This window comes from Oreochromis aureus, linkage group 8 (assembly GCF_013358895.1).
Source record: "Oreochromis aureus strain Israel breed Guangdong linkage group 8, ZZ_aureus, whole genome shotgun sequence".
NCBI classification, from domain to species: Eukaryota; Metazoa; Chordata; class Actinopteri; order Cichliformes; family Cichlidae; genus Oreochromis; species Oreochromis aureus.
In genome coordinates, this window is record NC_052949.1 from 31,092,396 (window position 1) to 31,120,266 (window position 27,871).

Genomic DNA, 27,871 nt, shown 5'->3' on the forward strand with positions numbered 1-27,871 from the left:
CTGGTGTGTGTGGATGTGTGTGTGTGAGGGAGAAAGGGGTTGCTTAGGGGCTAGAGGCTGGCTTATTGAAGAGACTTGGCTGCACATATGTTGGTACTGAGGTAACTGAATGTGGCAGCAGTCATGTGTCGCTGTTAGATCGTACCATCAACCACACAGCTGATGTCAGGATGAGATACATTATTTTACTGAAAATGGTATTTATTCAGTAATTTATAAAAAGATCACAAATGTATCTTCTTGCATGGTTTAAATATTCGGTGATGATGTATGATGTAATCTTTATGCTGTACCTAATCTGACCCAGCATTTCTTAGTGAACAGAAGTATCTTGTATGTTTCTTAGCTGTGCACACTGTGGGAGGACCATGGCTGCCACAGGTCCATACTCAGTAGAGTGTTACCCTGGTTTGATTCAGTTTAATTCGATTCATTTCACTTCATATAGTGAATTATTACAATAAGTAATTTAAGGGCACTTTATATTTTGGGAAAATAAATATTACAAAAATAATCCAGTGATTCTCTGTGGACAAGAACATCATATCCTATGAAATGACCCTGATGTGAAACTGTCAGTAAAGCTCTTCTGACATTAACGCAGCTGCAGAAGAGCTGAGAACCACACGAGCAGCTAAGATGAAGAGGTCAGTCACCTAACAACAGACGAGCAGGATGGATGGTCTGATTAATGTGAGCCAGCTGCTTTGACAATCTTCCAAAACCAGCGACCGCTTTAATAAGAAGGTTTTCTTCTCATCCATCATCTTTAAAAAATCTGTTAATCACACTCAGAATAAACCATCTGTAAGCAAACACAGTTATATATTTCACTGCACAAATTGTATACATTTGTGTGCGTTACCAAGTTTATGTATTAATAATTTCTACAAATGATAACCTCAATTGGAAGTAGGTTTTGCCATCGCTCTGACAAAAACAGCTCTGTGCTGTGGTGCTTGTATACATTGGTGTTCTGATAAATGATGTTCATATGATGGATACGAGCTTGGAGCAGGCAGAGACTGAAGTTAGAGAAACATGATGTTGGTTACATGACAGCAGTGAAACAAGATGCCACATATCAGTGATTTCTTGATTCAGAGGGTCCTGCAGTAATCGGGCTGGGTGTGGCTGTTGAATTGGAGCTTTCCAATAACGAGGTTAATCACAGTTAATTCATGAATTAACAAGCAGGAGCATTTCATTTTTCACACCTGACCTGGTATGCTTGGATAGTGTTTTCCCCTCCTAATAAATAAAGTCCTAATTTAAAAACAGCATTTTTGAATATACTCCTGTTACCTTTGATTAATATTGATTCAATGATTCTTCGTGGTCATTATACGGTCACATGACACAGCAGCCCTCTGCTGTTAAATCCCATGCAGCTGACTCTTGGTACCAAGACATGTTAAGATAGACTTCGTGCACTATGATACTATGTGCCTATGTGGTGCTTACTCTCGCTCTCTGGGAATCCTGCTTGGCTCTGGACAGAATGTTTTATGACCATAAATGAGAGTATAGTTTCCCTCAGCTGCAGGATTTTAAAGGCACACTTGCCTCACTTCCATCACGTTCTCCACTTTATGGATTCTCACTTGCTCCACGTTGAGAGTCACCACCATCACTAAGCATCATACCAAAGACATTATATCCAATGAAATGCATGCTGTGTGGTATGATGTTCATGCATGTTGGAGGTGTTTCTGCTCCTTTGTTCATTGTTGGGGTTGTTACTTAAAAAAGTACTACTATTTTCCTTTTTGGGCACACGAACTGAAATCAGCTGTTGGTAAGTGCAAGTGGAACTGATAAGCAGGATCGATCAGGAAGCAGACTAGCAATTCCAAGTAGCTGAACTACTGGGAGCTGGTTGACTATCCGGTTTTTAAGTGATGACATGATGAATCCTGCTTCAAGGTCCAAACTACCCTGCGTTTATTAAGGCTTTTGTGTTTTTATCATGTTTTAATGTTTTGTATCTTGTTCTATTTAATTCGAACAAGCCCCTAAAAACAGTCAGTGATCACTGTCAGCCTCTGTTGGTTTTTATTGCCACTGTTCATTTTAAAGCTCAGTTTTTAAACCCTTACGATGTAACTACAGCCCAGCTCATGCAGCAGTATATTAATGACTAACCTGGTATTGTGGATGGATTATCTCAGTTGTTCTCCTGACTGAAGTTTGGTCCGTTTACAGCATCCTGCCATGCGATTGCATTTGTCCCTAACCATCGGGAACCCTCACGTTAACTTTTATCCAGTGGAAAAAAGTTAGCGTTCATCCTCCAGCTTCACTGTGTTTATGCTATGCTAACATAGCTGTGTAGCTAGCGATCACATAGCACATCATTATATAGCAGCTAGCCCAACTTCAGTAACCCTACAAACGTCACTGCTGTTTAGTTTTCTGTCTTCATTTATGTTGGAAGTGATAGCAGAGCTGTACGTTTGAATGTTTCAGAAATCTCTCAGTCAGAACATGCTATATCATGTTTAGGTGGAAGCTAGCGAGCTAACTTCCTGCTAACTTCTAACTCTGTTAAATGTAATAAATCCTGTTTTCATGGATGCCTGGATGTTAAACTTAATTGTTACACCTGGTAAAGCAGCAACGCTGATCATTTTATTAAAGATGAAATAATTTAGACCGTTTGTAACTCTCAGTGATGCCGCAGTGTTCGTTTGACTTTGGGACCTGCAGCAGAGTTTGGGCCCAGACACGGCTGATGACGTCAGACTTAAAGACTGGATTACCATTCTTATATCTGACACAAAACAGCAGTGCCCTCAACTCTAAACCCTGTCTGGCTATTTGATCTGATTGTCTGTGCTGATTGATGAGTAGACCTCATTTTGGTTTTTATATAATACCATGTTATTGTGTTGTTGTTGTTGTTTTAATTTGCACACACACACACACACACACACACAGATTAAAGCCTCCTTATGGTTGGTTTTCTCCTCTGTTACTAATGTTTATTAGCCTTTGGGCCCATTGATGTGGAAAATGAACTTTATTTTTAGAGAAAGAGGAAGATAGAGTTCTGTTTCATTCACAAGCTTCCTCCGGCTTGGGTCTGGGAGTTTTATGGTCTGCACAGTATCTTAGTCATTGTTCCTAAGACTGCACTCGTCTGGACAGAGACCTCTGAAGTTGTGTCTGGAATCTGCTGGAGCCACTCTTGGAATGTTCCTGTTACCACTGGGCCCACACTGGGACCACACTGGATTTTACCTTCCACATCTGCTCAAGTTGTTCATTCAGCCTCTGGTCCTTCTCTGTTTTTCTCATGCTCCTCTTTATTGCTGTCCACTGGGATTGCCACATCTACCACAACTGCAGTCTCCTGTTCCTGTGTCTGGTTGGTTGGCCAGTAGTTGCTGGTGTGTCTGCAACTCAAAGTCTCAGAGAAACTTATCCCTGTTGTTCACAACCACTCAGTTTTCTGAACCACCCAGCAGAAGTTCCAGACTTCTAGTCCATATGTGGCACAGGTTTTCCTGTACACTATCTTGTTCGTGGCTCTCAGCGTACGCTGTGGCAGCGTAATCTGTGGCTGTCGTTCTCTTTGATTTTATCTCTCATTTCTTAAAACTAAAGATGATAAACTATGGTTTTTGGTCCTTCGTTAACGTGGTGAGAAATCAGTCTAACCACCCAGAGACAGTCCACATAGCAGACAGGTCTGGCCCAGATCCGGCATCAAGCTGGCACTTCTGACTGACTGGTGTCATGGCAGGGTGTATGTCAACCAGATGTGGGCCAGGTCTGACAATGATGGCACTATTTATGTTCCTATTTTCCTATTTTAGTTAGAAGACCCAAATCCCATGTTGCAATACTATACTGCTATGGTAGCCAACGTTTCAAATGCAGGTTTGACAGTTTTGTGAGTGTACACTTTATCCAGTACCTAGTGAGGGTTTACTCATGTTTACCATCGGGTGGCTGTAGCTCAGGAGGTAGAGCAGAGCATCTAATGATCGGAAGGTTGGTGGTTCGATCCCTGGTTCCTCCAGTCTGCATGTGAATGTGTATGAATGTAGTTAGGAAGCACTCAGTTTAGAGAGATTGGCTGAATGTGGCATGTTGTATAGAGCACTTTGAGTAATATGGGAGAGTAAAAAAGTGTTATATAAGAATCAGTCCATTCACTGACTTAACAGAGTTTCGTCATGTCCCCCCGCACATGTTGTTATTACATGGCTTGATTAAGGTACACATTAGGCTGACATGTGGGGCCAGAGCTAAAACTGTTGTGGGCCAGCACAGGGCTGTCATTGCGGTATGTGGGTCAGATCTGGGCCATAACAATTTTCCTATGTTACCCTAATGCCAGATTGTCAGAAATGAGCAGCATACCTTGAGGAAGCTGACTGGGATTATTATTATGTCAGTCTATTAATGATCTTCTATTAATATTGAATAAATGCTCAGATTGTTGTGTTTGCTGATGTCTCATCAGTATATACAGCTCAATCATTCATTGATATGTCTCATTGACAGAAATCCTTAATGAACAGCTGCAGATTCAGTGTTAATAATGTTCCTACTGAACAACTGTCGGGTACAATGATCACAAACATGATCTGCACATAATGTCGACCTCAGGTGAGTCAGATGTGTCACAGTGAATGACAGCAGATGTTATAAAGCTAACTGTAAATGCATTTGCTTCATCACAGCGTGATTATTGTTGTGTAATCTGGTCCAGTGCATCAACAAAATACATGAATAAAAGTTACAAGTAGCTCAAATAAAGCTGCACACTGTGCAGTGCAGTTCATTCAGAACTAATGTAATTTCAATGTACGGTCGCCTGGGCAGAGATCGGTCTGTGCTCTGCTAAGTTTAATCCAAAATGTACCAGAGACAAAATTACAAAATGTTTTATATGAACGGCTGTTTTCTCAGTTCAGTCAAGACAGTTATCAAAAACGATGTGATTTGCAGCAGAGCACTCAGTGAGTTTAAATACCTGCTGTGAACCATCCAGAGTAATGAACAGTACAGAACAAGAGAGGTGAAGAAGAAAGAGTGCAAAAAGGGTGGAGTGGGTGGAGAGGTGTCGGGGTGATTTGTGACAGAAGGATAGCAGCGAGAGTGAAAGGGGATGCTAGAGAGAGCTGCTGTGATGTATGGTTTGGAGACGGCGACACTGACAGAAAGACGGCTGGGGAGCCAGAGGTTCACAAAGATGTTTTCATTGAGAGTTAGCAGGATTAGAAATGAGAATCTGAGGCTATGATAGTTTAGACGTGCAGAGAGGGGGCAATAAATAGTGGTTTATTGTAGGGTCTTTACCTCACAATATAAAGCACCTCGAGGTAACTGTTGTTGTGCTTTGGCGCTGTATAAACTGAACTGGTAAATGATAAATAGACTCTACTCTGTCTGAGCACTCAAAGGAACAGAATCAGAACATTTTATTAATGCCTGAGTTTGTGGTCGTGGTTCCTCAAAGAGAGCAAGAACTATAACTAACTAAACAAAACTAAATAATACAATATATTACAAAGTTAACAAATAAAAATACAAATATCCCTGTATATTTTTATATATAGTTTTATATATACACCACCGGTCAAAAGTTTCAGGTTGATCGAGCCTTGAAAGCTGGTGCTACTAATTCCTACAGGTGTTCCAGCTGTTCTGGATTACTTCCAAACCCCTCTGTCTGCATAAAGCAGTGTTGAACACGCTGTGGTTTCCTCGTGAGCTTCAGTTGAACAGTATCGTACTGCAGAAAGTAACATGTTAGTACAGAAATGGTGAGAAAAGGGCAATTAACAATGGAAAAGATGCACTGCCTGTGGGAATGTTCAGAAAAAGGGTTTTGAAAGAAGTTTCAGATGTAATTGCACATGTTACAAGAGTTAAGCTGAATCCCTGTCCTAAACTATGTATCTTAGGGATTTACTAACTGAAAGCCAGCCCGGCAAAGTTCTCCAAAAAACCACAATCTGCTGCTCGCTACAGGTGAAATACAGCATAACCAAGTCATGGAAATCCATTATTAGACCACATGTGAAAACCTGGCTGTCTGGGTTTTCCAAATCCCGAGCTTTGGAGAAACCTTATGATTAAGGGTAAATATGCTTCCTTTAAAAAGATGTGGGGACTATTTTAGTTGTTGATGATGAACAAATATAACTGTACTTATCTGGTTTGTATGGGAGACGTACTTTGTTATTTTTAAAGGACTGTTCAATAAAAGGGTAAGAAATGGAGATGTGCATGTCAAACACCCTAAAACAGAAGAGGGCACAGCTCATTACTACAGTCATATAATCTGATGCTGCTCTAACTGACTTCTACTTGGAATCTTTGGACTACACTCCAGCCTGCAGCCCTGGTGTAATGAACTTTAACCCTGTTGTCCCAAGCTGTGCCAGAACTACCTCAGGAAAAAAGAACAAGATGGTGAGCTTGAAAACATGGAGTGTCCAGCACAGTCTCCAGACTTAAACCCTGACCAGCTGGTTTGGGATGAACTGGACAGAAGAGTGAAAGCAAAGCAACCTACAAGGTCCACATTTATGGAAACTTCTGCTACAGATATGGGAGAATATTTGATTTCTATTGTAGACAGAATCCCACGGCTGTGTTCAGCTGTTATATCTGCCAAAGGAGGCTTTCATTTCAGAGTGCAATGAGACATTAAACTGCATAATATTCATAAATAAAATGGAAAAGTTGAGGTGTTCTAAAACGGTGTTCAGGGCTCAGTGAGGAAGGAGGCAGCAGTGGATTGAAGGCTGGTCTGAGCCTTCACACACAGTGGTGTTAGCTGGGATGAGTGGTGAAAGAGACTGGTTTCTGGTCTGTAACTCAGTAGAATCTGTTCGTGACAGTCTACCGTTCTAGTATTGCACCTTGATTTAGCCAGTCTGGGTGCAATGCTAGACTCTGATGAACAGAGTAATTAGAAGTCCTGGTCATGTGACTCAGACAACAAAGTGAGTTCAAAACATTCATTTACAGTCATTGACGTTAAGAGCAGTCAGTTTTTAATTAGCATCTGTGACAGGCACATAAATAACTGTAGATATTAAAGTCAAAATAAACTGTATCTGAACAGGGAAGATCACACCGAACAGCTCAAGAGAGCACCAAAAACTTCCACACTGTAAAATCTAATTAGTTCCCAGAACTCAAAAAAATTATGGAAACTCGTTGCCTCAAAAAAATTGAGTAAAGCTTAGCTAAAAATGACTAAGTTAGGACAACTTATTTACTTTGAGTACTCTGTACAAGCTCATTTGTTCCCAGAACTCAAAAAAATTGGATCAAGTTTACGTAAGATGACCAAGTTAGGGCAACTTACTCATTTTGAGTACACTGTACAGCCTTGTTAGTTCCCAGAACTCAAAAAATTATGGAAACTCGTTGCCTCAAAAAACTAAGTAAAGCTTACTTAAGATGACTGTTAGGACAACTTATACATTGCAAGTCTGCAGTATTAAGAATAACTTGATATTTCTGACTGTACAATACTAATTGTTTACCTACTGACAAACATTTCAAGTTCAACTAAATGAAAAAACAATTTGTGGTACCATGAATATGATTAAAAATAATTAACAACAATTTTTGTAATGATGTTAAAATGAGCCCAACTTTTATTTTCAAACACAACAAAGTATAACAGCCAACATACTGGACACTGTTCTGCTGAACAACAAACAATTATATTGCCATCACTGTTATAATCTTACAATGAAACAAAGTCTCAGATGTAATTATTCTGAAAATAAGTTTAGGTCTACCACAAGTTTGTTTTGTACTTACATTACTTATATAATCAAAATAAAATATTTATTGTTCTGTCACAAGTGCAGTCTCTAATTTAAACAACACATTTGTTTTTCATTCCAACACAGGAGCTGGAATGTTGTATTATTTTAAGGATGCTTGTTTCCAGTCCAGGCATTACTGCCTGAATGACTATCATGGATCGAGGTGATCCAAATGTAGGTGCAGAAGAAAGTCTTTAACTTCCCTTAAGTACAGTGGCAGTGGATGTGGGTTGGAGATGCAATGAGCTTGAACCTGCAGGCGACCATCTTCACTGACCACACCATCTGTGACGGAGGACTCATCTCTCCTGTTGTCCTGCAAGCAAACAATCATATTTTTGGAACATGAACTTAATTGCTTTCTTAAAACATTTTTTCTGCATTTGGTATAGAACAGACTCCAATTTAGACAATTTCAGGCTCCCTCCCCCACGGAGAGGTGACATTCAATGTCCCAAATTGTCAGTCTGCATAGCCCTGACCACCACCCAACACACAATAATGTCATGAAAGCATCATTTTAAAAAGGGCTATGCAAACATGGCCAATAACTTTCATTCTAATGATGTGCAAAATGATTTTGGGCACAAAACAGATTTTGCTGTTAGAAAACTTGCAGACTTCACTATATACAGTGTAGACCCTCTAAACTAAGTTTGGGGGATGTGATCTTTCAAGAAATGCAGACCAAACTGTTGTTGTTTGTTTACTTACACAGCATGTCTTGTAGAATTAACTGGAGTCACCAGCAACAGCATAGTGCAGTCATATCTCAAGTCTAATAACAGAAGACAGGAAAAGATCAGTAAAGAAACAACTTCCCCAAACCAAAGCACAAACAAAACAATAAGTAAAACAGGCTGATCTAAAGTATGATTAAAGTTCAGCCTGATTAATATAAATGTCACTGACAGTTGCTAATATATTGGAAAACCAAAATACTTACCACTGAGTTGATGTCTTCTGTCCAACAACAGGAGTGCTGGTCCCGATCGGCCTCAAAGACAGTAAGAAGCAAGCAGAGGGAGAAAAAACAGAACATTTTTCAGAAACTGATTTGATCCTTAATGGCTGTGCAATCATTGTAACATAGAGTTTGCTTATGTTGTTAAATAAAGGCTAGATTTGACATTAATAGATGCCACAGATGTTCTAAAGCTGCCACAAAGCATGAAAAAAAAAATAGACGTCTCCGAAAACGTCGGAGCATTTTTGCAAATATGTGATGTCTTGATAAATCGAGCAGATATTTGAAATTTACACAGCTACATTCTCGCCTGAAAATATCTTAAAAGTTTATTTTGTGACCCAGAAAAAGTAATAAGTTTTTCAGCGGCGCTCCTCCGCCATTGCGCGCGCGCTTACAAGCACGCACAGGCTCCGACAACCGTGGCCGACAAATGCGATCCTCCTTTTCCCCAGACTACCCTTTCTGGGTCACAAAATAACTTTTAAGATATTTTCAGGCGACAATGTAGCTATGTAATGCTCAAATATCTACTTAATTTATCAAAATATCACATATTTGCAAAAGTGCTCACGTTTTCGGAGAGCTCTGTTATCCACCCCCACATCCCACACCTACCCCCCCCCCTAACGGCTGCACCTCCCGAAGAATTTTGTCTGGGCTCTTATCTCACTTATTTATTTCAAACAATCAACAGAAAATTTCACCACATAGTTTTATGTAAGGTTTTTAAGGCTGTGGTGTTAATTTTTAAGTAAGACGAGCCCAGCGGCAGCAGCAACGCTAGGCTAACACTAACTAGCTAGCAAGATTTTAAACCTGGTGCTAAACTAAGAGAAGCCACAAAATCAGTTTGAATAAGAGTAAACATTTACTCACCAAGTCAGTGTATCAGGTAAAGATCCACAGCAATGACAACAATAATATCTTGAGCTGACGCTTCTCCAGGTTTGCTCAACATATTCCATAAAAAATGCACCGTGAACATGCGGACTGATCCGAGAGGGAGGAGGACGGTAGTCACGTGGCATTTTCAAACCACATCTTTCATCCTTCCGCACTGAGAAGCAAAACTTCCAGCTTACTTAGTTTTTCTAAGTTAAGACAACTCAAATAAATGTAGTTTATCAGCATTTTTGCATAAAAAGTACTGGTAACTTATTTAAATTGAGTTCTAATAACAAATTGATAAAAATTGAGTTCAGCCTATTTAATATTTTTAATTAAACACAATATTACATTTTACAGTGCAGAACATGGAGATAAGAAGTTCAGGCAGGTTTCTGAAAATGAAATGAAACGTTATTGAAACTCCAAAGCCTGACAGAGTCCGCCTGACTGTGTAGGTATGTACCAGGCCCTGCTTAGAGGGCTGGGATGCATTTCCCAAATGAAACGTTGGTTCTTTATCTGAACCATGGACAGAGAAAGAGATGCACTCAAGAAATGCAATTAAGATGGATTTTGCAGATAGACAGAGATAAAAATTAAATCTGGTCATTTTATCTGGTAATTAATGAGTCAGATTTATCAGCATTCTCATAATTGGATCAATCACAACATGTAGAAAGTAGGACTCTTGGGTGATGTCAGTGACTGACTTTATATTTCATGTGTAATCAAACAGCTGTACAGACTGTAGGCGCGTAACAAGAGCATTGGTGGGCTGAAATGTTTGTATCTACACACATATGAGCTCTGAAGCACACACAGTGTGTTATATTAGTTTTTCAGTGTGAGGTGGATGTTACACACATGCACTTATTTGCATTTTCCTCTCTCATCCAGCTTGTGTGAAAGCACTAATGAGCACACCGACGTGATTGAGTAGGCAATGCAGAGAGAGAAGAACAGCAGGTACACACCATGAAAACCATTGTGTTCAGAAAGAATCAATCACTGCCTTTCAGTGCGATTCAGTTTCATTCACAAAGGGCTGAGGAGCAATTTTAAATTGGAAATGCCACTTGACTTCAAGTAGGGGAGAAAGAGGGTGAAGGAAGAGATGGAGGACTGAACTGATTCATTTCAGGCTTTGTGAAGGTAGATCCTTTTTTCCAACACAGCGTGGTTAAACTGAGGTCTATGGAGCTTCAGTAATCATGTCTGTGTGTGTGTATGGGAGTGGGTGGGTGGATGGTGGGTAGGGCAGGGTCATGCATTTAGGTTTTAGTTTTGAATTATAAGACACTTAGCAAAGATATAAGTTTGTCTGGCAGCATCTGTGCCTCTGTTTTATCTCATTGTCATTGTTATTTAAAGTTTGAATGTGAATCCATCAACATTCAAACTTTAATGAAAATGTATTTTATTTACTGAACACTGAATCTCACTTTTACATCCATGCTAATGTGGAACACACATTTTATACAAGGTCTTAAATAATCAGGCCCCATCTTATCTTAATGACCTTGTAGTACCATATCACCCTATTAGAGCACTTCGCTCTCGCTCTGCAGGCCTACTTGTTGTTCCTAGAGTATTTAAAAGTAGAATGGGAGGCAGAGCCTTCAGTTTTCAGGCCCCTCTTCTGTGGAACCAGCTTCCAGTTTGGATTCAGGAGACAGACACTATCTCTACTTTCAAGATTAGGCTTCAAACTTTCCTTTTTGCTAAAGCATATAGTTAGGGCTGGACCAGGTGACCCTGAATCCTCCCTTAGTTATGCTGCAATAGACGTAGGCTGCCGGGGATTCCCATGATGCACTGGGTGTTTCTTCTTCACTAAATATGTGATTATACAACACTCTGCATTTAGTCATTATTAATCTCTGTCTCTCTTCCACAGCATGTCTTTATCCTGTCTTCCTCCGCTCACCCCTACCAGTCATGTAGATGAGCTTCATTCTGCTGGAGGTTTCTTCCTGTTAAAAGGGGGGTTTTTCCTTCCCACTGTCTCCAAAGGTTTTGCTCTGGTTTTTCATTATTATGGTTGGGTCTTTATCTTACAATATGAAGTGCCTTGAGGCAATAGTTGTTTTGATTTGGCACTAAATAAATACAATTGAATTCAATTAAAGCTTTTTGCAGCTGGACTAAAGCTGCTGTGCTGATCAGGTTTAAATAGAAAAAAAGCAAAAAATGTCTGAAATCTGTCTGAAAATATGGGGTGTGTGGGGAGGCGAATTTGTCATGAGAAAGCTGTGGTTTCAGGTGATCTGGAAACGTACACAGTATATACACAGAGGAGAGTGTGAATGAAAATGAAACACGCTCCTCTGCATCGAGCCCACATCAGCATTCCTGAGCCCGGAGTCCTATTAGTCCCACTGTGATAGACAGCTGCCCCTCATCATCCCCCATTACTCTCACACATACTCACAAGGACTGCACACACTGCAACACGCTCACTCAATTAAAGTCTGGCCTTCCACCCTTTCTGGAAACTGTCAGAAGGTGTTGCACCACCATATCTGTGTGAGCACGCGTCTGCCTGTGTGCGTCGTGTGGTGTGTCAGCAAGTGACAGTGACACACAATGAAAATGTGTGTGTGCGTACCAGGAAGCACCGTCAGCTAAAAGAAAACCCAAAGAACACATTAAAATACTGAAATCTGTTCCACACTTGAGCATTTCCTAAAATTAGTGTCAAACAATATTTAGGAGATAACTGAAAGATGCATGTTCTGCTGTTAGTGACATGTTTCATGTTGCAGAAATGTTAGTGTTAAAATAAAACTACTCAGTCAAAAAAAAAAATCATTCAGAATCACATTTACATAAGAATAACCTTCAGTAATATTAATAAATCACACAGCAATAGTACATTCATGTAGTTGTAAATAGCATGATAATATATTAAGTAATCCAAAGTATTCAGAATACATTACTCTCATTGAGTAAGGTAACGGAATACGTTACAAAATACATTTTGGGTCACGTAATCTGTAATCTGTAGTGGAATTTGGGAACAATCAGGGATTTTCATAAAAGTCTGTGTTTTTTATTTCCTTCTGCTTCCTCCATACGACTGGATCCAGTCCATCCACCGCTGCTTCCTTTCTGATCAGTCTGAGCAGATAAAGTGCTTTCTACTAGTCCTGTTCACTCAGTCACACACCTTCATTTATCTATGCCTAAGCACTTTCTAACATGTGCACACACACACACACACACACATACGTGTTTTCGTGAAATATCAGGACCTATGACAAAAATGTGACAAATGGGAACGTGCCTTTCTGAAGGTCCTAGAGGCATGGGAATCACACAAAGTTTGACCCATGCTTCCAGGAACACGCCCATCTGTTGAGATTTTGGCTAGGGTGAAATTTTGGTCAAACCTGAATTTAATGCTACTTGTGAGGACACTGTCAGGTTTATGTGAGTTATGAGTACCATAAGGTCACACACTGATATTTCATGTTTAGGTGAATTGTGAAGCCCATGGAAACACATAATTTTCAAGTATACATGACTTATAAGGACCAGGTAAGGGTAGGTTCTGTATTTTTAGCTTGGCTCCTTTTGAGATTACAATATAATAGGCATGGATGCTCACCAGTCGGGTAACTTCTGACAGAAATATCAGACATTTATGTGTTAATAAAACAGTAAATATGAGCTGTGTAGAGACTTAAAAAAAGACATAGGTCAAATGTGGTCAGTCTACTTTTTAAGTCGTCTTATTATTGTAATGCATTAATTCATTTTGTAGTGAATGTTCATGTGAATAAAAACGTGGAACATTATCTGCCTTTCTTATCATTTAATTGCAAAAGCACCCAGCATAAACCACAGATTTATGAGTAAGAACAATGCAATACAGAAAACTACAATACTGACATAACTGTGGAAGCAACAAAGTATCTCTTTTGGTTGTTTCTTTTTTCCTTGCATCTTTCTTTTAATGCTATGATCCTGTTGTGGATGTAGTACTTTATGGCAACCCAGTCTCTGCCTTTCAGAGCTGCCGGCTCTGCTTGGAAGCAGCAGTCACATTCCTTTTACCTGGTACTTTGCAGCAACCTTTACTTCATCATTTGTCCACTTGCTTCTCACCTTCCCAGCTGTCATAAATGGAAACAAAAGAAAATATCTTAATGTGAATGCAAGAAAAGATAGAAAATATTCTAGTTTATAGTTTATAATGTGAATACAAAATGTTCTTAAACCTTGCTTTCTACTGGAGCACTTTAAAGGAGCAATGTAACACAAACTAGAGTTGTTGGTTCTACCAATTGAGAAAGGCTACAAAAACACATTCATGTCCTTCACAGCTTAAAACAATGTGAGGACAATGTAACACAAAAACACAAAAATATCAAATTTAGTAGGAATAAAGATCAAGCTGATGCTTTAAAGGAGTTTTAAAGGAGTTTCTGTTTTATCAGAGTTTAGCTGGAGGAAGCTGTCATTTAACAATTGCATAATTTCTGTCAGGCAATTACTTAAACTAGACAATTTATGAAACTAAGAGACTTTAAAGAACAGTATAACTGAATGTCATCAGCATAGAGATAGTAGGAGATATTATTGTAGCGCCTAATATTTTGGCCTAGGGGGAATATGTAAAGCAAAACGAGAATTGGACACAGGACAGATCCCTGAGGTACCTCACAAGGCAAAACTGTTGATCATCACTTGGTTCATACGAACAGTAAAAGATCTCCCAGACAAATATGACATGAACAATTTGAAACAATACCAGTAATCCCAAACAGGTTCTTGAGTCTGGTTATCATGATGCTGTGACCTACAGTATCAAAAGCAGACCCAACAGGACCAGATCTGTGTACTCTCCAGAGTCTGCTGCCATCAAGATGTCACTAAACACTTAAAGCAAAGCCGCTTCTGTAGAGTGCAATTTACGAAAACCAGACTGGAAAACGTCCATAGCAGCATTTTTCTCCAGGAAATAGTTAAGTTGTTGTCCTCCAGTTTGTTCCAAAATCTTTGGTACAAAAGACAATTTGGATATTGGCCTGTAATCGTTAGGGAGGCATGGATCTGGGTAAAGTTTCTTTAATATTGGCTCAACAACAGCTTTTTAAAGAAGCTGGAAACTGAGCCAGTATGAAGAGAAATATTTATCATTTCCACAATACAGGGACCAATAGAGTCAAAGACACTAGTGAAAACTGAGGTAGAAGATAGAAAATATTCTAGTTTATAGTTTATAATGTGAATACAAAATGTTCTTAAACCTTGCTTTCTACTGGAGCACTTTAAAGGAGCAATGTAACACAAACTAGAGTTGTTGGTTCTACCAATTGAGAAAGGCTACAAAACACATTCATGTCATTCACAGCTTAAAACAATATGAGGACAGTGTAACACACACTACAACCACTGGTCCTACCATATGAGGACTTCTTCTTAAACACACTCATGTCCTTCACAGCTTAAAACAATATGAGGACAGTGTAACACACACTACAATCACTGGTCCTACCATATGAGGACTTCTTCTTAAACACACTCATGTCCTTCACAGCTTAAAACAATATGAGGACATGACGACTGAACACATGTAGAGTTCATGTTCCTGACTTCTAACTTCTCCTGCTGTTGTCAATAAAAGCTCTAAACCCAACACTGATGTAAAGCCATCTATTTCCCCAGAAATTAAATCATGTAAACTGATCAGCGGGAGGTTAAATGGACAAAAACATGTGTAAAAGGACAAAAATATCAAATGTAGTCAGAATAAAGATCAAGCTGATGCTTTAAGGAAAGTTTGGACTAACAAATGTTACAGACAATTACTTTCTCCTAATGCTAATGTTGATTTTGGGAAACCTTTCCTCAAACTGATTGTTTTAATATAATCAAAGTGCATTTCATTTATGCACTAGGCCCAACTGGCACATATACTTGATACCAAATACAAAAACATGATGTGTAACCTGTTGGAAGAATGAAGTGGGTATGTCACTCACCAATTGGTCTGTATGAGGCTGAGACAGGACCTCAGCACTTGGTGTCTGCAACAAAAGACAACAATATAACGTCAGAAACATTCTCTAGTATAAATCCCGACTAGATGATCAACTACAGATCATATTTGTATCAGTGAACATTATTACAGAAGGATCTGACTTCCTTATACCAGATTCTAAAGAAACTTAACACTGTACAGTTCTGCTACCAACAATATGAGGACAGTGTAACACACACTAGAGTTGTTGGTCCAAGCACATGAGGAAGGCAACTGAAACACACTCATGTCCTTCACAGCTTAAAACAATATGAGGACAGTGTAACACACACACTACAATCACTGGTCCTACCATATGAGGACTTCTACTTAAACACACTCATGTCCTTCACAGCTTAAAACAATATGAGGACATGACGACTGAACACATGTAGAGTTCATGTTCCTGACTTCTAACTTCTCCTGCTGTTGTCAATAAAAGCTCTAGACCCAACACTGATGTAAAGCCATCTATTTCCCCAGAAATTAAATCATGTAAACTGATCAGCGGGAGGTTAAATGGACAAAAACATGTGTAAAAGGACAAAAATATCAAATGTAGTCAGAATAAAGATCACGCTGATGCTTTAAGGGAAAGTTTGGACTAACAAATGTTACAGACAATTACTTTCTCCTAATGCTAATGTTGATTTTGGGAAACCTTTCCTCAAACTGATTGTTTTAATATAATCAAAGTGCATTTCATTTATGCACTAGACCCAACTGGCACATATACTTGATACCAAATACAAAAACATGATGTGTAACCTGTTGGAAGAATGAAGTGGGTATGTCACTCACCAATTGGTCTGTTTGAGGCTGAGACAGGACCTCAGCACTTGGTGTCTGCAACAAAAAGACAACAATATAACGTCAGAAACATTCTCTAGTATAAATCCCGACTAGATGATCAACTACAGATCATATTTGTATCAGTGAACATTATTACAGAAGGATCTGACTTCCTTATACCAGATTCTAAAGAAACTTAACACTGTACAGTTCTCTACCACCAACAATGAGGACAGTGTAACACACACTAGAGTTGTTGGTCCAAGCACATGAGGAAGGCAACTGAAACACACTCATCTCCTTCACAGCTTAAAACAATATGAGGACAGTGTAACACACACACACTACAATCACTGGTCCTACCATATGAGGACTTCTACTTAAACACACTCATGTCCTTCACAGCTTAAAACAATATGAGGACAGTGTAACACACACACTACAATCACTGGTCCTACCATATGAGGACTTCTTCTTAAACACACTCATGTCCTTCACAGCTTAAAACAATATGAGGACATGACGACTGAACACATGTAGAGTTCATGTTCCTGACTTCTAACTTCTCCTGCTGTTGTCAATAAAAGCTCTAAACCCAACACTGATGTAAAGCCATCTATTTCCCCAGAAATTAAATCATGTAAACTGATCAGCGGGAGGTTAAATGGACAAAAACATGTGTAAAAGGACAAAAATATCAAATGTAGTCAGAATAAAGATCAAGCTGATGCTTTAAGGGAAAGTTTGGACTAACAAATGTTACAGACAATTACTTTCTCCTAATGCTAATGTTGTTTTTGGGAAACTTTCACTCAAACTGATTGTTTTAGTATAATCAAAGTGCATTTCATTTATGCACTAGGCCCAACTGGCACATATACTTGATACCAAATACAAAAACATGATGTGTAACCTGTTGGAAGAATGAAGTGGGTATGTCACTCACCAATTGGTCTGTATGAGGCTGAGACAGGACCTCAGCACTTGGTGTCTGCAACAAAAGACAACAATATAACGTCAGAAACATTCTCTAGTATAAATCCCGACTAGATGATCAACTACAGATCATATTTGTATCAGTGAACATTATTACAGAAGGATCTGACTTCCTTATACCAGATTCTAAAGAAACTTAACACTGTACAGTTCTGCTACCAACAATATGAGGACAGTGTAACACACACTAGAGTTGTTGGTCCAAGCACATGAGGAAGGCAACTGAAACACACTCATGTCCTTCACAGCTTAAAACAATATGAGGACAGTGTAACACACACTACAATCACTGGTCCTACCATATGAGGACTTCTACTTAAACACACTCATGTCCTTCACAGCTTAAAACAATATGAGGACATGACAACTGAACACATGTAAAGTTCAGTTTCCTGACTTCTAACTTCTCCTGCTGTTGTCAATAAAAGCTCTAAACCCAACACTGATGTAAAGCCATCTATTTCCCCAGAAATTAAATCATGTAAACTGATCAGCGGGAGGTTAAATGGACAAAAACATGTGTAAAAGGACAAAAATATCAAATGTAGTCAGAATAAAGATCAAGCTGATGCTTTAGGGAAAGTTTGGACTAACAAATGTTACAGACAATTACTTTCTCCTAATGCTAATGTTGTTTTTGGGAAACTTTCACTCAAACTGATTGTTTTAGTATAATCAAAGTGCATTTCATTTATGCACTAGGCCCAACTGACACATATACTTGATACCAAACACAAAAACATGATGTGTAACCTGTTGGAAGAATGAAGTGGGTATGTCACTCACCAATTGGTCTGTATGAGGCTGAGACAGGACCTCAGCACTTGGTGTCTGCAACAAAAGACAACAATATAACGTCAGAAACATTCTCTAGTATAAATCCCGACTAGATGATCAACTACAGATCATATTTGTATCAGTGAACATTATTACAGAAGGATCTGACTTCCTTATACCAGATTCTAAAGAAACTTAACACTGTACAGTTCTGCTACCAACAATATGAGGACAGTGTAACACACACTAGAGTTGTTGGTCCAAGCACATGAGGAAGGCAACTGAAACACACTCATGTCCTTCACAGCTTAAAACAATATGAGGACAGTGTAACACACACACTACAATCACTGGTCCTACCATATGAGGACTTCTACTTAAACACACTCATGTCCTTCACAGCTTAAAACAATATGAGGACATGACGACTGAACACATGTAGAGTTCATGTTCCTGACTTCTAACTTCTCCTGCTGTTGTCAATAAAAGCTCTAAACCCAACACTGATGTAAAGCCATCTATTTCCCCAGAAATTAAATCATGTAAACTGATCAGCGGGAGGTTAAATGGACAAAAACATGTGTAAAAGGACAAAAATATCAAATGTAGTCAGAATAAAGATCAAGCTGATGCTTTAAGGAAAGTTTGGACTAACAAATGTTACAGACAATTACTTTCTCCTAATGCTAATGTTGTTTTTGGGAAACTTTCACTCAAACTGATTGTTTTAGTATAATCAAAGTGCATTTCATTTATGCACTAGGCCCAACTGGCACATATACTTGATACCAAATACAAAAACATGATGTGTAACCTGTTGGAAGAATGAAGTGGGTATGTCACTCACCAATTGGTCTGTATGAGGCTGAGACAGGACCTCAGCACTTGGTGTCTGCAACAAAGACAACAATATAACGTCAGAAACATTCTCTAGTATAAATCCCGACTAGATGATCAACTACAGATCATATTTGTATCAGTGAACATTATTACAGAAGGATCTGACTTCCTTATACCAGATTCTAAAGAAACTTAACACTGTACAGTTCTGCTACCAACAATATGAGGACAGTGTAACACACACTAGAGTTGTTGGTCCAAGCACATGAGGAAGGCAACTGAAACACACTCATGTCCTTCACAGCTTAAAACAATATGAGGACAGTGTAACACACACACTACAATCACTGGTCCTACCATATGAGGACTTCTACTTAAACACACTCATGTCCTTCACAGCTTAAAACAATATGAGGACATGACGACTGAACACATGTAGAGTTCATGTTCCTGACTTCTAACTTCTCCTGCTGTTGTCAATAAAAGCTCTAAACCCAACACTGATGTAAAGCCATCTATTTCCCCAGAAATTAAATCATGTAAACTGATCAGCGGGAGGTTAAATGGACAAAAACATGTGTAAAAGGACAAAAATATCAAATGTAGTCAGAATAAAGATCACGCTGATGCTTTAAGGAAAGTTTGGACTAACAAATGTTACAGACAATTACTTTCTCCTAATGCTAATGTTGATTTTGGGAAACCTTTCCTCAAACTGATTGTTTTAATATAATCAAAGTGCATTTCATTTATGCACTAGACCCAACTGGCACATATACTTGATACCAAATACAAAAACATGATGTGTAACCTGTTGGAAGAATGAAGTGGGTATGTCACTCACCAATTGGTCTGTTTGAGGCTGAGACAGGACCTCAGCACTTGGTGTCTGCAACAAAAGACAACAATATAACGTCAGAAACATTCTCTAGTATAAATCCCGACTAGATGATCAACTACAGATCATATTTGTATCAGTGAACATTATTACAGAAGGATCTGACTTCCTTATACCAGATTCTAAAGAAACTTAACACTGTACAGTTCTGCTACCAACAATATGAGGACAGTGTAACACACACTAGAGTTGTTGGTCCAAGCACATGAGGAAGGCAACTGAAACACACTCATCTCCTTCACAGCTTAAAACAATATGAGGACAGTGTAACACACACACTACAATCACTGGTCCTACCATATGAGGACTTCTACTTAAACACACTCATGTCCTTCACAGCTTAAAACAATATGAGGACAGTGTAACACACACACTACAATCACTGGTCCTACCATATGAGGACTTCTTCTTAAACACACTCATGTCCTTCACAGCTTAAAACAATATGAGGACATGACGACTGAACACATGTAGAGTTCATGTTCCTGACTTCTAACTTCTCCTGCTGTTGTCAATAAAAGCTCTAGACCCAACACTGATGTAAAGCCATCTATTTCCCCAGAAATTAAATCATGTAAACTGATCAGCGGGAGGTTAAATGGACAAAACATGTGTAAAAGGACAAAAATATCAAATGTAGTCAGAATAAAGATCACGCTGATGCTTAAAGGGAAAGTTTGGACTAACAAATGTTACAGACAATTACTTTCTCCTAATGCTAATGTTGATGTTGGGAAACCTTTCCTCAAACTGATTGTTTTAATACAATCAAAGTGCATTTCATTTATGCACTAGACCCAACTGGCACATATACTTGATACCAAATACAAAAACATGATGTGTAACCTGTTGGAAGAATGAAGTGGGTATGTCACTCACCAATTGGTCTGTATGAGGCTGAGACAGGACCTCAGCACTTGGTGTCTGCAACAAAAGACAACAATATAACGTCAGAAACATTCTCTAGTATAAATCCCGACTAGATGATCAACTACAGATCATATTTGTATCAGTGAACATTATTACAGAAGGATCTGACTTCCTTATACCAGATTCTAAAGAAACTTAACACTGTACAGTTCTGCTACCAACAATATGAGGACAGTGTAACACACACTAGAGTTGTTGGTCCAAGCACATGAGGAAGGCAACTGAAACACACTCATGTCCTTCACAGCTTAAAACAATATGAGGACAGTGTAACACACACTACAATCACTGGTCCTACCATATGAGGACTTCTACTTAAACACACTCATGTCCTTCACAGCTTAAAACAATATGAGGACATGACAACTGAACACATGTAAAGTTCAGTTTCCTGACTTCTAACTTCTCCTGCTGTTGTCAATAAAAGCTCTAAACCCAACACTGATGTAAAGCCATCTATTTCCCCAGAAATTAAATCATGTAAACTGATCAGCGGGAGGTTAAATGGACAAAAACATGTGTAAAAGGACAAAAATATCAAATGTAGTCAGAATAAAGATCAAGCTGATGCTTTAAGGAAAGTTTGGACTAACAAATGTTACAGACAATTACTTTCTCCTAATGCTAATGTTGTTTTTGGGAAACTTTCACTCAAACTGATTGTTTTAGTATAATCAAAGTGCATTTCATTTATGCACTAGGCCCAACTGACACATATACTTGATACCAAATACAAAAACATGATGTGTAACCTGTTGGAAGAATGAAGTGGGTATGTCACTCACCAATTGGTCTGTATGAGGCTGAGACAGGACCTCAGCACTTGGTGTCTGCAACAAAAGACAACAATATACCGTCAGAAACATTCTCTAGTATAAATCCCGACTAGATGATCAACTACAGATCATATTTGTATCAGTGAACATTATTACAGAAGGATCTGACTTCCTTATACCAGATTCTATAGAAACTTAACACTGTACAGTTCTGCTACCAACAATATGAGGACAGTGTAACACACACTAGAGTTGTTGGTCCAAGCACATGAGGAAGGCAACTGAAACACACTCATGTCCTTCACACCTTAAAACAATATGAGGACAGTGTAAAAAACACACTACAATCACTGGTCCTACCATATGAGGACTTCTACTTAAACACACTCATGTCCTTCACAGCTTAAAACAATATGAGGACAGTGTAAGACACACTAGAGTTGTTGGTCCTACCACATGAGGAAGGCAACTGAAACACACTCATGTCCTTCACAGCTTAAAACAATATGAGGACAGTGTAACACACACACTACAATCACTGGTCCTACCATATGAGGACTTCTACTTTCCTGTTGGAGGTTGAGACAGGATGGAAGGAGAGCAGGAAGTAGCTGGCACAAATGATTCTATTGACACAACAGGGTAGTGAGATTAATGAACTGAACACAACAGACTCTTTCAAAATAAAACAGGAAAAATGGCATGAAAATACAAACGTTGTAATATACAACCCTAACATAAACTCCTTAAAACAATGTTAATAACGTTAAGCCAAACTCAACTAACCCACCACTAAACATAAGAAACTCAAAACCTTAGAATAACGTCAGAAACGCTGGGCCAGAGACCCAGACCTATTGGTTTGTGCTAAATACGAAAACATTATTATTAACATTTAAATCCCCCCAAACATATCTTGTGTTGAAAAAAAAAAGTGTGTGTTGCAGTTAGCTACACTTAAAAAGAGCTTAGACTGACTGTCTGTGCAGTTGCAGATGCAGAGCACGTGCAAGGTCGCAGGTCCCTTTAACTCCGGTGGAAATTTAAAAACAGTTAAATTTAACTTCTAATATCTATTGTTGAAGATAAATCTTAAGTAATTTTTTAGCATTCATCATCATTCATTACACAGTTTGTTCAAATCGATTGTGTATTGTTTTAATTCCGTTTAACTAGCGTTAATTAGCTTGTTAAACATACAACCTACCTTGCTAAATGTGCGTCGAGTCATGGATATCAAAGGTAAATACATACGTCAAGACAAATCTCTGCTGAGTGCTGAAGGTCCCGGATGTGCCGTTCACTCAGAGCTCCGGCGAGTTTGTATCTTGCCGTGACCAGCAGATCTTTGGTTGAGGCTTTCGAACAATCAGATGCAGCGTTACTCACGTGTTGACCAATCACAGACGTCGTTCTATGTTCCACTGACGAAATGCCGCATCCTCTCACCAGCCACGGGCTCTCCTCGTCCATTTAACAACAAAAACACAGCAACACTCGCTGTATTTGAGGTAGGAACACTTGAGAAGTGTCACAGTGTTTTGCAAACTGCTGTTACAGTTAATTTCGTTCCGTTAATTTGTTTGGTTCCTATTCTTAAGTAACACTTAATACACATGTGGTTAGCTTGCTGGTCTAGTTTAAGTTAGCATGGGCATGCTGTTCACTGATGGAGTAATGCCAAAATTGGCCTGATATTGTCAGTGTGTTATCATAAACATGTCCTAATTTGTCATGAAAAGAAGAGCAGCACCCTTAGACCCTCAGGTGAAAATACAGATAATAGATAAGCAATTTAAGAAAATAAGTATAATGTGTATAATAAATGATTTTACTGTCACTTTCCTGGGTCTGTTGACCCAGCATTTTAAGTTTTAGTTTGTTTGGATGTCGATGTTTATTTATAAGTTCTTTAGGTTAGCTAAGTTCATTTGTTTATTAGATTACCCTTGTGATGTCTGTTTTATTGTGAAAGTCCTTGTCCTATATGCAGTGAGTCTAGTTTTGTTTCCCTTGTCTTGTTAGGTCTGATTTGTCCCAGCTGTTCCTCATCCCCTCATTGTCTCTCTGTGTACTTACAATGGCTTGCAAAAGTATTCGTCCGCTTTTCCACATTTTGTCACATTACTGCTACAAACATGAATCAATTTTAATGGAATCCAATTTCAGCAAAAGGTGGTTCTACAAAGTATTGACTCAGGGGCTGAATAATTAGGCACAGCCCCTTTTCAGTTATTTATTTGTAAAAATGTTTGGAATCATGTATGATTTTCGTTCCACTTCTCACGTGTACACCACTTTGTGTTGGTCTTTCACGTGGAATTCCAATAAAATTGATTCATGTTTGTGGCAGTAATGTGACAAAATGTGGAAAAGTTCAAGGGGCGAATACTTTTGCAAGCCACTGTAAGTCCTGTCCTCATTTGTTCAGTGTCAGGTCATCTGTTGTCTTTGGTGCCACGTTTCCATGTTCCAGGTATGTTTGTATCCATGTCAGGTTTCATGGTTTGTCCCCAGGTTAGGTTATTGTTTAGCTTCACTTCTGCCTTTTGTTTTGTAATCTTTTAATTCAATTAAATTCAATTTTATTTATATAGCACCAAATCACAACAACAATCGCCTCAAGGCGCTTTATATTGTACAGTAGATCGCACAATAATAGATACAGAGGAAAAACCCAACAATCATATGACCACCTATGAGCAAGCACTTTGGCGACAGTGCGAAGGAAAAACTCCCTTTAACAGGAAGAAACCTCCAGCAGAACCAGGCTCAGGAGGGCGGGGCCATCTGCTGTGATTGGTTGGGGTGAGAGAAGGAAGACAGGATAAAGACATGCTGTGGATTAATAACAAGCATGATTCAGTGCAGAGAGGTCTATTAACACATAGTGAGTGAGAAAGGTGACTGGAAAGGAAAAACCTCAGTGCATCATGGGAATCCCCCATCAGCCTCACGTCCACTGCAGCACAACTAAGGGAGGATTCAGGGTCACCTGATCCTGCCCTAACTATATGCTTTAGCAAAAGGAAAGTTTGAAGCCTAATCTTAAAAGTAGAGATGGTGTCTGTCTCCCGAATCCAAACTGGAAGCTGGTTCTGCCTATTTTACCAGCCTTAATAAACAGCTTGCTTTCTGTTAATATTAAAATTTTCTTTCACGTTCCTTTGTGTCTGCATTTTGGGTCCATTCCTCAAATTCATACATGTGTCTAAACTGCTTTTCCCCACTCGGCGACACACCGTCGGGGTCAAACTCTGGTAATTGGTGATTCTGTTCTCAGACATGTGAAGCTAGAGACACCGGCAACCATAGTCAATTGTCTTCCAGGGGCCAGAGCAGGCGACATTGAAGGAAATTTAAAACTGCTGGCTAAGTGTAGTGAAGTAGATTCTGGGGTAGGATTTTACATGATGTCCACAAACGCACCACTAACATCCACACCTTCCCAGTTGACAATTAGCAGGCTTATAAGAAACAGCTGCGCTTCACTACCAGAAGGAGTCATTTGGTAGTCTTGTCCATCCAAGGTGGCATTAGGCAGTTAAGCGCTGCAGATCTCTACAGGAAAGTTACTCAGTTTAGTATTGCCCTTTAGAGAGTGGTAAGTGGGACTCTTGTGTTCATCATAACGTGGCATAGTAGGGTGGACTTTGACAACTGTTTCCCTCTTTTGTTGCTGGCTTGCACTATACTACTGCTGTCTTGTCATATGCTGTTTTGTTTGTTACGCAATGCTTTTATAAAAAACAGTAATTTGGGGTGTATTTGTTTTATGTAGATCTTTTACTAATCTGTTTAACGTTTTACGCTTTCTTTTATTGCTTTAGTGGAGGTGTGGCCGCTTGTTGAGGGGCTAGGCACATGAGGTGGAATCCTCCCGATGCATGCAAGTGTACACACCGGGCATAGGTAGATTGCACCGTTTAGTGTGAGTGAGGTCTGCAGTGAAATCACATGGGTGAGATATTGGTGGCGCCCTTGGGCACTCCTCCCTGTAGGTTGCCTCCTCAAGTGGCCGGTCTCCACCATTTTGTTTAGTTGCTCTTTTATCATGTTGTGATTGTTTTTAGGGTAGCATCCTGGTAGGGAGTCTGGTCGTTTTAATTAACTATTTTGCCGTCTCAACCCTGCTACCTTAGGTGCCTTTTGATTTTATAATTCTATGTTTTTAGTAGTTCTTAATAAACCTTGATTTGTAAAATTCACCTGCCTCACGATTGCCGTTAATAACGAGTCTGTGGGCTTTGGTTGCCAGTGTAACACTTACATTGGCTAGAGATATCTTTCCTGGGTTGTAACTCCCTCCCCCAGGTGGCGTTGTCAACATCTTAGTTACCGTCCCGGTTATTCCTCATTCGCGCCACCACATAAGGGTAAAAGTAAATTCAGTAAAATCATAATTCACACGGCAGTAATGACACCCAGTTACGCCAATCGGAGGTCACTGAAATCAATATCGAATCAGTGTGTAACTTTGCCAAAACAATGTTGACTCTGTAGTTTCTCTAATCCCTCCCCAATCAGACCAGGAGTGACCTGTTTAGCTGCATTTCTCCTTAAATTGCTGTCTGAGTGTTGTCCCAGAAATGATGTGGGCTTCATAGATAATTGGCAAAGCTTCTGGAGGAAACCTGGTCTTGTTAGGAGAGACGGCATCCATCCCACTTTGGATGGAGCAGCTCTCATTTCTAGAAATATGGACAAATTTATTAAACCCCCCAAAATATGACTATCCAGATTTGGGACCAGGAAGCAGAGTTGCAGTCTTACACGCCTCTCTGCAGCTTCTCTCCTCCTGCTACCCCCCCAAAAACCCATCTCCATTGAGACTGTGTCAGCTCCCAAACAGACAAAAAACAAACTAAAAACCAGCAAAAAACAATTTAAACATAAAAAAAAATCAAAAAGAAAGAACAATACAGTATCCACATCTGAACCAAAGAGTAAAACATTGTGGATTATTAAATATTAGGTCGCTCTCTTCCAAGTCTCTGTTAGTACATGACTTAATTGATCAACAAATCGATGTACTCTGCCTTACAGAAACCTGGTTGCAGCAGGATGATTATGTTAGTTTAAATGAATCCACACCCCCCCCGAGTCATTCTAACTACCAGAAATCGCAAAGCACAGGCGGAGGGGGCGGTGTGGCAGCAATTTTTCCACACCAGCCTATTAATTAACGAAAGACCAAGACAGACTTTTAATTCATTTGAAAGCCTGATGCTTACCCTGTCCACCCCAGCTGTAAAACTCAGAAACCAGTCTTACTTGTTATCATCTATTGTCCACCTGGGCCTTACAGAGTTTCTGTCTGATTTCTCAGACTTTTATCTGATTTAGTGCTCAGCTCAGATAAAATAATTATTGTGGGTGATTTTAACATCCATGTAGATGCTAAAATGACAGTGTCAACATGGCATTTAATCTGTTATTAGACTCAATTGGCTTCTCTCAAAATGTAAAAGAACCCACCCACCACTTTAATCACACTCTAGATCTTGTTTTAACATATGAAATAGAAACTGAACATTTAACAGTGTTTCCTGAAAACCCTCTGCTGTCTGATCATTTCCTGATAACATGTACATTTACAGTAATTGATTACACAGCAGTAAAGGCCCTGTGTGGTGCAGATGGCCCCAGCCAGCAGAACAGGACCCGGTGCAGTGAGATGGCCTCAGAAAACAGCACAGGCCCTGGTGTGGTGCAGACAACTTCTGGTAGCAGCAGAGGTCCCCAAAAACATTTTCAAGAATTTACAGAATAGTTTAAAATACTCTTAAAAAGCTTGTTAGAAAAACTAAAATCCATTTAAGATAGTAGAAGGAAAAAAAAACAACAACCTAAAATTCAAAGCAGACATTCAACAAGGAGACATGCTGCTGCCATCTTGGAATTCACAGAGTCAAGACTGAGCCTGATGATCATACTGAATCGCATGACAGCGGCAGGAATCTCTAAGTTCAACTGCAGATTGCAGATGCAATTATATTAATGCAGATTAATGTAAACTCTTCAAGGGTCAAAATCTGCACACACATCATTCTGCTTAGTGAAGGTCAGACAATTTGTGCATTGATCTTGAGAAGTAAGACTCATTAAATAATAGTAATATAATTACACAAATGTTGAAAATTTATATTTTGAGACATTTTGTCAACA

General features: G+C 39.2%; 1 protein-coding gene and 1 long non-coding RNA gene across 4 annotated transcripts in view; one reads left to right on the forward strand and one right to left on the reverse strand.

The window, feature by feature from the left end:
* Window positions 1-27,871, forward strand: part of rbfox3a (RNA binding fox-1 homolog 3a) — a 194,624-nt gene that overhangs the window by 31,161 nt on the left and 135,592 nt on the right. The gene's annotated exons all lie outside the window — the stretch shown is intronic.
* Window positions 13,601-17,481, reverse strand: LOC116319995. The gene is made up of 2 exons (XR_005614057.1): window positions 17,433-17,481; window positions 13,601-13,784 (listed from the first exon to the last, which is right to left on the reverse strand). It is a non-coding gene; the product is annotated as an uncharacterized LOC116319995 (long non-coding RNA).